Source organism: Dasypus novemcinctus, chromosome 2 (genome assembly GCF_030445035.2).
Source record: "Dasypus novemcinctus isolate mDasNov1 chromosome 2, mDasNov1.1.hap2, whole genome shotgun sequence".
Lineage (NCBI taxonomy): Eukaryota > Metazoa > Chordata > Mammalia > Cingulata > Dasypodidae > Dasypus > Dasypus novemcinctus.
Window position 1 is genome coordinate 81,091,571 of NC_080674.1, and position 12,828 is coordinate 81,104,398.

The 12,828-nt window shown below is 37.4% G+C and overlaps 1 protein-coding gene and 1 non-coding gene across 2 annotated transcripts in view; both read left to right on the forward strand.

The window, feature by feature from the left end:
- The window catches only part of CMYA5 (cardiomyopathy associated 5), a 112,451-nt gene that overhangs the window by 28,725 nt on the left and 70,898 nt on the right, over positions 1-12,828 (forward strand). The window lies entirely within an intron of this gene.
- On the forward strand, positions 2,866-2,940 carry TRNAG-UCC (transfer RNA glycine (anticodon UCC)). Its single transcript has one exon. It is a non-coding gene; the product is annotated as a tRNA-Gly (tRNA).

Consider the following 12,828-nt stretch of genomic DNA (forward strand, 5'->3'; position numbering starts at 1 on the left):
TGTAAAAATAATTTTTTCCCTGACTTCCTCCTCAGATTGTGCATTTTTAGTGTCTTTTAAAGTCTATTTCAACTGATATAAGAATAGCAACTCTGGCTTTCATTTTGTTCTTGTTGTTGTTTTGTTACTGCCTGCGTGGAATATCTTTTTCCAGGCTTTAATTTTCAATCTATTGGTGTCCTTGGGTCTAAGGTGAGTGTCTTGCAGACAGCATGTAGATAACTTATATTTACTTATCCATTTCATCAGTCTGTGTCTTTTGATTGAAGAGTTTACTCCATTAGCATTCAATGTTATTGCTATAAAGTCAGTTCTTATTTCATTCATTTTGACCTTTTGTTTTATCTGTCATTTTATTTTTACCACTCTTTTGATACTTTCAGTTACTATTACTGATACAATCATCACTTCTAGACTCTCTTCCAAGACTCTCCTGTCTTTTCTTTTCAGACTGTAGCACATCCTTTTGTATTTCCTGCAAATCTGGTCTCTTTGTTATAAACTTTCTCAGTTTCTGTTATCTGTGAATATTCTAAACTCACCCTCATTTTTGAAAGACAGTCTTGCCGGGTATAAGATTCTTGCTGGAAGTTTTTCTCTTGCAGTATCTTAAATATGTCATACCAGTGTCTTCTTGTTCCCTGGTTTCTAATGAGAAATCAGCACTTAATCTTATTGGATGTCTCTTATATGTTATGCATTACTTTTCTCTTGCTGCTCTCAGAATACTCTCTTTGTCTTTGACATTTGACATTCTGATTAGTATGTGTCTTGGAGTTGGTCTATTCAGATTTATTCAGATGGGAGTACAGTGTGCTTCTTGGACATGGACATCTGTGTCCTTCAATAGGGTTAGGAAACTTTCTACCATTATTTCTTCAGCTATTCCTTCTGCCCCTCTTCTTCTGGAACATCCATGACACACATGTTTGTACATCTCTTGCTGTCATTTAGTTCTCTGAGACCTTGTTCAATTTTTTCCATTCTTTTCTTCGTCTGTTCTTTTGTGTGTTTGCTTTTGGAGGCCATGTCTTCAAGCTCACCAGTCCTTTCTTCTGCTTCCTCAAATATGCTGCTATATGATTCCAGTGTATTTTTAAATTTCATTTATTGCACCTTTCATTCCTGTTAGAATCTATTTTTCTGTGTATGCTTTCAAATTTTTCTTTGTGCTTATCCAATGTCTTCTTAATATCCTTAATCTCTTCAGCCATTCCATTGAATTTATTAAGGAGATTTGTTTGAACATCTATGATTAGTTGTCTCAACTCCTTTATGTCATCTGGAGGCTTATCTTATTCCTTTGACTGGGCCATATCTTCTTGTTTCTTGGTATAGATTGTAGTTTTTTGTGGTGTCTTGGCATTTCGCTTACTAGATATATTTATTCTGGGTGCAGTTTCTCTCTTTAGTTTAGGGTGCTCTTGCCCTTTCTCCCTTGCTGGTTGTGTAGTAGGAGCTGAGGATGTAGTTGGTGCTGTAAGCTATGGAGGCTCAAGCTGCCCACATTGGCCCAGGGACCGATGAAGCTTCTCCCACCTTTTTCCTTTGTTAGGGGTAGGAACAGAGTCACAGCCATGAATAATAATCCAAGTCATGTAGGCCTACACTGTTGTTGCCCTGAGAGATTGATGAAGCTTCATACTCCTTCTTCCCATGTTTAGGTGGGGATAGAGCTGCAGGTATGGGCAGCAATCTATGCCATGTGGGTCCAAAATGACTGCAGTTGCCCTGGTAGACTTCAGACTATTCAGTCTGTGCCAGCTGAATTTATCTGCAGTACCTGGAGAGGCTGGTGCAGATGCCACCAGCTTTCTCCCTGCCAGAAGTGGGACTGGAGCCTAGGCTAGGGCTGCAATCTGATATGGGTGGAAAGAAGCTGGTCCCTACCATCACTGTGATTTTCAATCAGCCTGGCTTCCCCTCATGCCAGAGGCTGAATTAAAATGGTTGCTACTGGCCTCTTTCTGACTTGGACAGTTTTAAACTTTACCTGTTTTTAGGATTATACGTTAGCCTACCAAATTTACTAATCAGTAGTTGAAATTGGTGCCCAACTCTTCCTCCCCTGTTTTTGGGAAATGGAGTTTCTAATTCCAGCCACAGCATAACTCCCAAGGTTGCTTGTGCTGCCAGTGGAGGATGGGCACCGGCCTCCACAATGGCGTGCTCTACTTATGAATCTTCTGTGCAGATGGGCAGTCTCCTCTTTCCATTCTTTCAAGGATGTTGCAGGATGCTCCTCTGATCTCCTGGAGCCCTCAAATAGGTTCTTTAGATAGCTTTGGGTGACTATTAACTGCCCTGTAGCACAAGCTGACTCTAGGAACTCCTTACTCTGCCACCATCTTGCTGGTTGTCCTCATCTTTTTCATTTTTAGTAAATTTATTATTTAAAAGTTTATTTTTAATTAGAGCAGTTGTAGATTTACAGAAAAATCATGCAGAAAGTACAGAGTTCCCATATACTCCTCTGTAAGGGATTTAGTTTTTTAAAGGCCCTGATCAAACCCTTACTTGGCAACACTTTAGTTTTACAATCGGAAGCTATAGGATGGGAGTAGCAGAATTTATTGGTTTTAACAAGCATTCTGAATGTTATTTCACTGGCTCAGACTTGAACTTTCGTGTCTGTACCAAATGAAGGAGACTTGACCAGCTTTGGTAAAAAGCCAAGCCAGGGAAACAGTATGTGTTCTTAACATTTGTATAAACAACTGTAAAGAAGGGCATGTTTTCATACATGATAATAAATATAATATCCTCTGACTGATTTGTAGGAAAGTGCCAGGCTCTCTGCATTAAACAAATGAGCAAATACAATCCTCTCTCCAGTGCAAAACATACAAACAAAAAATACAATAGGGAGCAGATGTAGCTCAGTGGTTGAGCATCTGCCTTCCACGTATGAGGCCCTGGGTTCAATCCCCAGTACCTCCTTAAAAAAAAGAAAATTTAAAAAAGAGGGAAGCGGATTTGGCCCAATGGATAGGGTGTCTGCCTATCACATGGGAGGTCCACAGTTCAAACCCAGGGCCTCCTTGACCCGTGTGGAGCTGGCCCATGCACTATGCTGATGCGCACAAGGAGTACCCTGCCACGCAGGTGTATTTGCTGATAAGGATGGAAGCAGTCACAGAAGAACATACAGCAAATGGACACAGAGAGCAGACAACTGGGGGTGGGGGGCGGGGGAAGGAGAGAGAAATAGTAAAAAATAAATAAAAAAAAGAAATACAGTTTTACTATTTAGTTTGTCCTTAAGTTTGCACTCTCATTTAAACTTTCAAACAATCCAGTGAAATGCTATTGTTTTCCATTTTATAGATTAGAAAATGTAGGTTCAGATATACCACCCAGCCAGGATTTGAATTAGTTTTGTTTCCTCCAATCTGGTTCCTGCTCCCTACAGCACGGTTGCCTTTATTGGTGAGCTCCTCCTCACTTCTTTTTTTTTTTAAATTTTAATAATACATTTTATTTAACCCAATAGATCAAAATGTTATCATTTCAATATGTAATCAATATATAAATTATTAATGAGATATTATAAACTATTTTTGGAGACTGAATTTTTAAATCTGTTGTGTTTTCACACATGTATTATATCTCAATTTGAACTATTCACCTTTCAAGTGCTTAATAATATACGTGTCTAGTGGCTACATGTTGGACAGCAAAGTTTTATTCCACCAATTCTCCTCTCAACATATATCATCTGTATCTAAACTCCAGTCTTTTTAAATTTTTAAAATTTTTTATTTTTTAAAGATACCTAGATTACATAAATGATAACTGAAAAATGTAGGGGATTCCCATATGCCCCACTCCCTGTCCCTCCCACACTTACCCACATTAATAACATCCTTCAGTAGTGTGGTTCATTGGTTACAATTCATGAACAGGTATCGGAGCATTGCCACTAAAGTGTGGATTATAGTTTATAGTTTAAACTCTCTCCTGCACAATTTTGTGTGTTATGACAAAATATATAATGGCCTGTATTTGTCATTGCAACATCCTCCTCCTCACTTCTTAGGGAGTTTTTTTTTTTCCCTTACAAACAAAAGTGCTTTATTCCCTTCTTAACATTTCTAACAGCTTTTAATTTTTTCCTCCTACACACTTTGGCTATATGTGCCCTTTCTCAGGGCTAGGCAAATAGAACCCCCATGATTGGAGTCATGTCCACCTTTCCAGAAATGATGCTCCCCCCATTCCCCAATCAGGAGTCTTTTGGATATCAATAGGACATCAGTCCTCAATCACGACAGACTACCAGCAAATTTTATAAACCTTTTTCAGATCTGAAGGAACTTTTCCCATCCACACACCTCCCCATTGCAAATATTTTAAACTCTTTAGAACACAGAGTTACAGGCCTGAAGAGAGGTCTGTAATGTCTTAACACCAACTTTAGCTTATAACATCCTGGTGCTATTAGTGAAAAGGTCTCGATCAGTCTCAGTTTGACTTCAAAGAACCAGAGTCCCAGACTTTTAAAATCTGTACTGGAGCTGTTACAGGCTGAGCACTAGCACTTTTCCAAGATATACTGAGGAGAGCTAGCTACTTGACCTCTGAGAAAATGTTGCTGCCTGCCTCACAGGTGCATGAGAGGGTAAATGAGACTTAATATACAAGGACATCCCACTTTCCTGGTACAGAGTAGAGCATAAATGAGTGTCAGCTTATCCTCCCCTTCAGTTTAATTTATAAGTACCATCTGACTTCATTACCTCCTTGGGTCTCTGCTTCCATCTCTAGCAACGCTTTTTGCCAGCTGCCACTCTTCACTCTGCACTCTTAGTTGGGGTGTATTCCCATATGCACAAACAACTGTCCTTGATTTTTGCTTTGTTTTAAAACCAAGAGTGAGCTTCACCCTGTACTGGACTGATCTCAATAGTCTCTTTTTCTCTAATTTCCTTGGGTCAGGTTGTCAGAAAGTGAAAAAGCATTTTTACTGGTGTTTGAATACACTTTAGTATCACATTAAAATGTCCCAAAACCCTGCTGCAATAATTGTCAGCTTTGAACCAAAATAGGGCTAGGAATGATGAACTGCAGACACTGAGGTATACCGTTAAAACAGCTCTCCTGGCATAACTTCAGGAATGATTTTTCTCTGAATCAGGTTTCAAGACCAGGAAAGTGGCTTTCTGATTCTAAAAAGGATTCCATTTTACATTTCTGTTTTGTTTAGGGACTGTGTGTAATTTATCTTTGGAAGACATAGTACATATTCATAGCCATTGACTAATGAATGGATAAATAATGAATGAGTGATATAGGGAAGAATAATTAGAAAATTCAAAAATATTGCTTGAATTACACTTTCCAGAGGTAACCATTGTTAAAAAGTTGCCTTCTGTTTTAATTCTAGCCTTATTAGTAAATTAAAGCAGGTTTGTAACTTGTCAAAGTTTGGATTTCACAGGTCAATTCAATATTGGAAAGGAAAAGAAGAGAACAAACATGGGGCACATCTATTATTTGCCAAGAATTATAGGAGGTATTTTATGTATATTTCATCACAGTTGCCTTATGAAGTAGATATTCATTTCCAGATTTAACTGAATTTCCAGATTTAATCCAGATGATGGATGGCCTTCAAGCTCAGGAAAGGAAGGGGAAGTAATTTGCCTAAGCTAGTAAGTAGTGAAACCAGGATTTGAACTTATCTCTCTGATGTGGAAAATGTTATTTTCACTACTGACCCATGCCACCTCTATCCCATGGGCTTAGCACTGTGGCATATATGATGCTTATAAGACATGGTTTCTGTCTCAAGAAACTTGTCAAGGAGACAGCACATAGTAAATACTAATTATAACAATACAAAATAATAGTAAATAATCACTATGGTGGAATTATCAGAAAAGTACTTTGTAAGTAGAAAATTCCAGAAAATCTCAAATATTATACTTCATATAAAGGGAGTCATCTCTCTAACAGCTAGCTCAGTCACAATCCGATTTTCTAAAAATAGTTATCAAGACAGGGCTCACATGATAACCAATGTTGAGAAGGGTATGGGTAAGAATGTGAGGCTCTTGTACACCCTGCTGATATGAAGGTAACTTAATAAGCCTTTCTGGAGGGAATATTTAGCAGTATGCACAAACAGCCTTGAAATAACTTTGATTTTGACTTTCAAATTCTACTTTCTAAAGTGTCATTCTGAGAAAACAAGATGTGCAGGAAAATGTTTATGTAAGGATGTTTGTGATGTCATTTTTATAATTGAAAAACAGAAACAATTTAAATTTCCAATAACAGAGTATTGGGTAAATAAATTATGTTTTATCCATACAATAGAATATTATGTTAATTTTTAAATAAGATGTTGTAGAATAGTGGTTCTCACCATGCGTTTTCCTCTTAGAACATCTGCAAGGTCAAATTATTTCTATAATAACTAAGACATTATGCCTTTTCATTCTTTCATGACTGTATGAAAAGTCATTGATATTTTTTTCAGATTCCACATTGTGACTAATCCTTATAAAATCATTACTTGTCAAGTTTTTGTGTGGTATAAAAAAAAAATCCAATTATCTGAAAAGTTTATAAAAATACTCTTCCCTATTCCAGCTACATATCTGTGTGAGGCTAGATTTTCTTAATATACTTGAACCAATACAATATATATGCATATTGAATGCAGTGGTCTTTATTAAGCCAACATTTAAAACATTTGCAGAATGTGAAATAATACCACTTTTCTCACTAAACAGTTTTGTTTTGGAAAATAGTTATTTTTTAATAAAATGTTATTAATGTTGACATGTGTAGCAGTTTGATATTATTTATGAATTCTAAAGATGGTATTTGATTATGTTTGTAAACTGGTCTGTTCCTCTGGGCATGATACCCTTTGATGGTACTAGATTCAGCTGAGATGATTTTGATTAAAACATGTTAAGACTAGGACTTTGATTTGACCATGTCATTAGGGTGACTCAGTTTGAGTGTCCACCTACTTTGTGGGCTATACATATATGGATGTTCACAGAAGCAGATATGTGAAAAAAGAAGAAGGGAGCACCATAGACATGGAAAAGGATCCTGTGGCCCTGGGAAGAGAGGTGAGCCATTTGCCTGATAGTTTGCAGATGAAGAGAACAGAGCAGCAGAGCCCTCTGCCAAACTACAGTTGAGATCAGAAGAAGCTGGATCCATGGAGCCTTAAGAGAGAAGAGGAAAGCTGAACCCTTGCCTACTGTCTTGCTTCAACACGTGGCAACAGACTTTGGGTGAGAAAGTACCTCTTATGGTACCTTGAGTTGGACTCCTTAGGACCTTGTAACTATTAATATAAGCTTTTACCCCAAATAAATACCTCTTATTTTATTTATTTATTCACTTTGATACCTTTTATAAAAGACAACAGATCTCTGGTACTTTCCATCAGAACCCTTTAGGCTAACTAATACTATATGTGGTGAAGTTTTTTATTGTTACTTTAAAATGAGCTAAAAAATATTAAATCAATTTTATTGATACATGTTAATAAAGCATACAGTCCATCCAAAGTGTACAATCAATGGTATTTGGTATAATCACATAGTTGTGTATACATCACTTCAATCATTATTAGAGCATTTTTATTAATCCAATAATAATAATTATTAAAATAAAAACTAAAAACAGACAAACAAAAAACTCATCACCTGTCAGTTTCTCTGTATGTCCCCTGCTGTACATAGTTGCGATTCTGTTTCTGTCTCTCCAGTTACTTGTATTTATATTTTGTATAGATGTGTCTAGTTTCTTTCCTTTTGTGTATGTGTGTGTGTGTGTATATATATATATTTTTTTACCCTAAATGGAAGATGTATCAGTTTGATATGGTTGGTGAATTCCAAAAAGAAATATTGGATTATGTTTATAAACTGGTCTTTACCTCTGGGCATGATTAAATTATGATTAGGGCCTTGATGGGGCCATGTCAGTAGGGGACAACATGGCAGAAAAGTTAGTTGGAGTTTTTTTAACCTGGAGCCTGGAAAGTGAACACATAGGAGAAGAACATAGAGGAACAGGGATGGCTCCTTAGATGTGGCAGAAGACCCAGGGAGAGAGATGGAGCCATTTGCCTGATAGCCTACAGCTGGCCTTGTATAGAGAGCAGAGCAGCTGAGCCTCGAGAGAAACAGAGCCCCAAGAAGAGAACCCAAGAAGCCTAAACCCTTGGCAGACATTGGCAGCCATCTTGCCAACACGTGGCAATAGACTTTGATTAGAGAAGTAATTTACACTTTATGGCTTGGTAACTGTAAGCTTCTATCCCAAATAAATACCCTTCATAAGAGCCAACAGATTTCTGTTATTTTGCATCAGCATCCTTTTGGCTGACTAATACAGAAGATTATTAATATATTACTACATGCTACTGTCCATAGTTTGGTTGTATTTTTGCCTGTTATTAACATCTTGTAATGTTAACATACATTTGTTCAGTTTCAAAGAAAAACAGTTTTATATAAGCAATATTACCAATATTAATATTTCACATGAGGTTTCACTGTTTATAATCATAAAAATTATGCTTTAATTGCTAGCACTATAAATATTGATACAGACCACAAAAACAAAAGCTCTTTGGGGTCCTCAATGATTTTTAAGAGTATAAATGGGTTCTGAGAAGCAAAAGCTTGAGAATTGCCTTGGTAAAGAATATTTAATAGCATGGAAAAATATTCAAAATGTATTTTTAAATTTAAAAAGCATATTGCAAAACAGTGTGATCTTGCATAAATTTTTTTAAAAGTTTATCTTGGGACAACAAGAGACTGAGGGAATGAAGGAAATACACCAATATATTAAAAGTTGTCATCTTTGAGTGGTGAGATTACTTTCTTTTCTGTGTTTTCCTACATACTACAGTGAAATTCATATTTGGTAATTTTAAAAGCTTTAGTTTTAAAGACTTGACTTGAGACTTCCAGGATGATGGCAGACTAGAAAGACACAGGACTGTCTTCTCCTCCAAAAAAATAGCTAAAGGTCAGGCTGAAACAGTCTGGGAAAAGTTTAGGGTTTAGGACATGAGGCGAAGGCTGGACACTGCCCAGAGAGGGATGAAAGAGGGGAATTGCGATAACAGAACATAAGTTGAACCCAGGGACTGCTGCTGCTAGCATCCCCCTCACACTAAAGACACTTCAGAATACTCAGGCCTCTGGACCTGCGGCTACAGACAAAGGGTGCTCCAGGGATCCACCACCCCAGGAAAGGGGAGAGAGAGGGACATAGCCTAAGGCTGACTCAGCTTCTGAGCCACAAGTTTGGTCTGCTGTGTTCCCACCGGCCCTTCCAGACTGGCTGGGACCCCACCGTGATTTGCCCAGGGAGCCGGCACAGGACTGGAGAAATCCAACTCTGGCAATTTCCCTCTCTTCTAGCTGGTACTGAGGGGAAATTCACACATTTGGTCTGCTGTGTCCCAGGAGAACTTCCAGGCCTGGTGGGGCTGCACCATTGTTTGCCTAAACATAAAAGCCGGGACCGTAAAACTACTAAAAGAAAATTTAGGGAAACATCTTCAAGACCTTGTAGTAGGTGATAGTTTCTTGGACCTTACACCCAAAGCACATGCAATAAAAGAATAAATAGATAAATGGGACTGCCTCAAAATTAAACACTTTTGGACCTCACAGGACTTTGTTCTGTGACAAGGGGGATGAAAAGGCAGCCGACACAATGGGAGAAAATATTTGGAAATCACGTGTCAAATAATGGTTTAATATCCAGGATATATTAATATAAAGAGATATTATAATTTAACAATAAAAAGACAACCCAATTTAAAAAGGGGCAAAAGAATAGACATATATCTGAAGAAGAAATACAAATGTCAAAAAAAAATGTGAAAAAATGTTCAACATCACTAATGATGAGGGAAATGCAAATCAACACTACAATGAGATATCATTTCACACCTATCAGAATGGCCAATGTTAAAAAGACAGAGAAGTACAAGTGCTGGAGAGGATGTAGAGACCACTTACTCACTGTTGATGGGAATGCAGAATGGTACAGCCACTGTGGAGGACTGTTTGGCAGTTCCTAACGAAGTTGAATATAGACTTGCCATGTGACCCTGCAATACCCCAACTGGGTATATACCTAGAAGAACGGAGAGCAGTGATGCGAACAGACACCTGCACACTCATGTTCATAGCAACGTTATTCACAATTAAAGTTGGAAACAATTTAGGTGTCCATTAACAGATGAGTGAATAATCAAACTGTGGTACATTCACACAATGGAATATCTTGTAGCTGTAAGAAGAAATGAAGTCATAAAGTATGTGACACCACGGATGTACCTGAAGGAAATTATGGTGTGTGAAGCCAGCCAGACACAAAAGGACAAATACTGTATGATTGCATTACTATGAACCAAATATATTGTGTAACATATTGTACAATTAAAAAAAAATTATGTGTATCCAGTACATTTAAGAAATGTATGTTTTTACTCAACTGTGTTTTTTCTTTTTTAATTTTAAAAAATTATTGTTTATATTTTCAATTATTAAATATACAAAATAAAGTGAAAAAAAAGACATGACTTAAAAATCTTGAGTAATTCACCAGAGTTCAACTGAGGAATGAGGAGAAAAGTATTAACAAGGGTTCCCTACAAAATGCTTTAAAAAAAAAAAAATGTATTGATACAATTTAAAAAGTATACAATTCATCCAAAGTGTACAATCAGTGGTATTTGGTACAATCACATTGTTAAGCATTCACCACCGCAATCATCATTAGAGCATTTTTATTAATTCAGTAATAATAATAATAATAATAAAAGAAAGAAAATTCTTCACCTCTCAATCTCTCTATGATTCCCTTGCTGAATATAGTTGCTAGTTCTGGCTATTCTTGTACAATTACTTATTTATTAAGCAGTTTTATTGATTTATATACCATACAATCTATCTAAAGTGTATACTCAATGACTTTTAGTATTGCTATTCATTCATCACCACAAAACATTTTAGAACAATTTCATTATTCAAAAGGAAAAAAAAAGAAAAAAACTCCACACCCTTTAACAGTCCTTCCCTAGTACAATGTTTTTATTTTAAAAAGATTTATTTATTTACTTTATTATTATTTTTAAAATTTATCTCCTGTGACCCCCAGAAGTTTCTCTCATCTGTCTGCTCATTGTTTGCTTGCCTTCTCTAGGAGGCACTGGGAACCAAACCCAGGACCTGTCACCTAGAAGGCGAGTGCCTAATGGCCTGAGCCACAGCTGCTCCCCACTGGCTGCAGTGTCTGATGGCTTGTGGCATCTACTTGTTTAGGTGTCTGCTTGTTGTGGTGGGTGTGGCATCATTGCAGCAGGTGTGGCATCTGCTTGTCTTCTTTAGAAGGCAGCAGGATCCAAACCTGGGACCTTCCATGTTGTAGGTAGGTGCCACATCCACTTCCCTTGAAATATTTTACTAGATCGCATTCATATCATCTTTTATTGGGTGTTTCTGTCTTTTCCTTTTGTTGGTGGTAAATAGGAGACTATTGTACGGAAGCGGACTTGGCCTAGTGGTTAGGGCATCCGTCTACCACATGGGAGGTCCGCGGTTCAAACCCCGGGCCTCCTTTACCCGTGTGGAGCTGGCCCACGTGCGGTGCTGATGTGCGCAAGGAGTGCTGTGCCACGCAGGGGTGCCATCCCCCCTGCGTAGGGGAGCCCCACGCACAAGGAGTGTGCCCCGTAAGGAGAGCCACCCAGTGCAAAAGAAAGTGCAGCCTGCCCAGGAATGGCGCCGCCCACACGGAGAATTGACACAGCAAGATGACTCAACAAAAAGAAACACAGATTCCCATGCCACTGACAACAACAAAAGCGGACCAAAAAAACAAGAACACGCACCAAATGGACACAAAGAACAGACAATTGGGGGGGGGGAGGGGAAATAAATAAATAAAATAAATCTTAAAAAATAAAAGAGACTATTGTAGGAAATTTGTCTTAATTTTTAGAACTGCTAAAGATACCAAGTGCTTTAAAATCTAATAAAAATGATTTTGGGGATGCAACATTTTACATTAATTCCATTTATTACAACACACAGCCCCCCAAAAAAGGAATTAAATCATTGAATCTGTTTGTTGACTTCCAATTTCAAGATTTTTTTTTTTGCAGTCAAATAAAAGGTTAGAGCAAGCTATTACCAAGTTATTTGCCTAGTTTATCAAAAAGGATTTTACTTAATCTGTTTCTTTTGTCCTCTGGAATTTTAGAAACACTGTTTCATGATTTTTTTTTTATTCTTTGCATTATGTTGTAGGTAAAAGGTTTCTTGTGGGTTTTTGTTTGTTTGTTTTGTTTTTAACTAGCAGTGGTGTTTAAACCTGATGATGGGACCATCAGCTAGGTCTTCTGTATGTTTCTTACCTGTTAACTCTGCTATAGGTAGGCTGTTGCTAATTCACTTTCAACATCATAGGAACCAGTAACCAACACCAACAATTAAAACGACAGAATTTGATTAAAGTGTACTAATCACTAAAGGTGGTAGAAAGGAAATAAGAACGTAAAATATCTAGACAATTGCTTGGAAGGCTGAAGTAGAGAGATGCAAAGTTTTGTTGTCAATTTAGATTTTTATCATCAGGCTGTAAACTGTTCTTGAGAGATGAATCTTTCATGTTATAATTCTCCAGTTTTTTGTGTATTTGTTTTCAAGGAGGTACCAGGGATTGAACCTGGGACCTTGTACATGGGCAGCAGGTGCTCAACCACTGAACTATACCAGCTCCCTGCAGTTCTCCAGTTTTAAAATCACATTGGAGAGGGAATTTTAC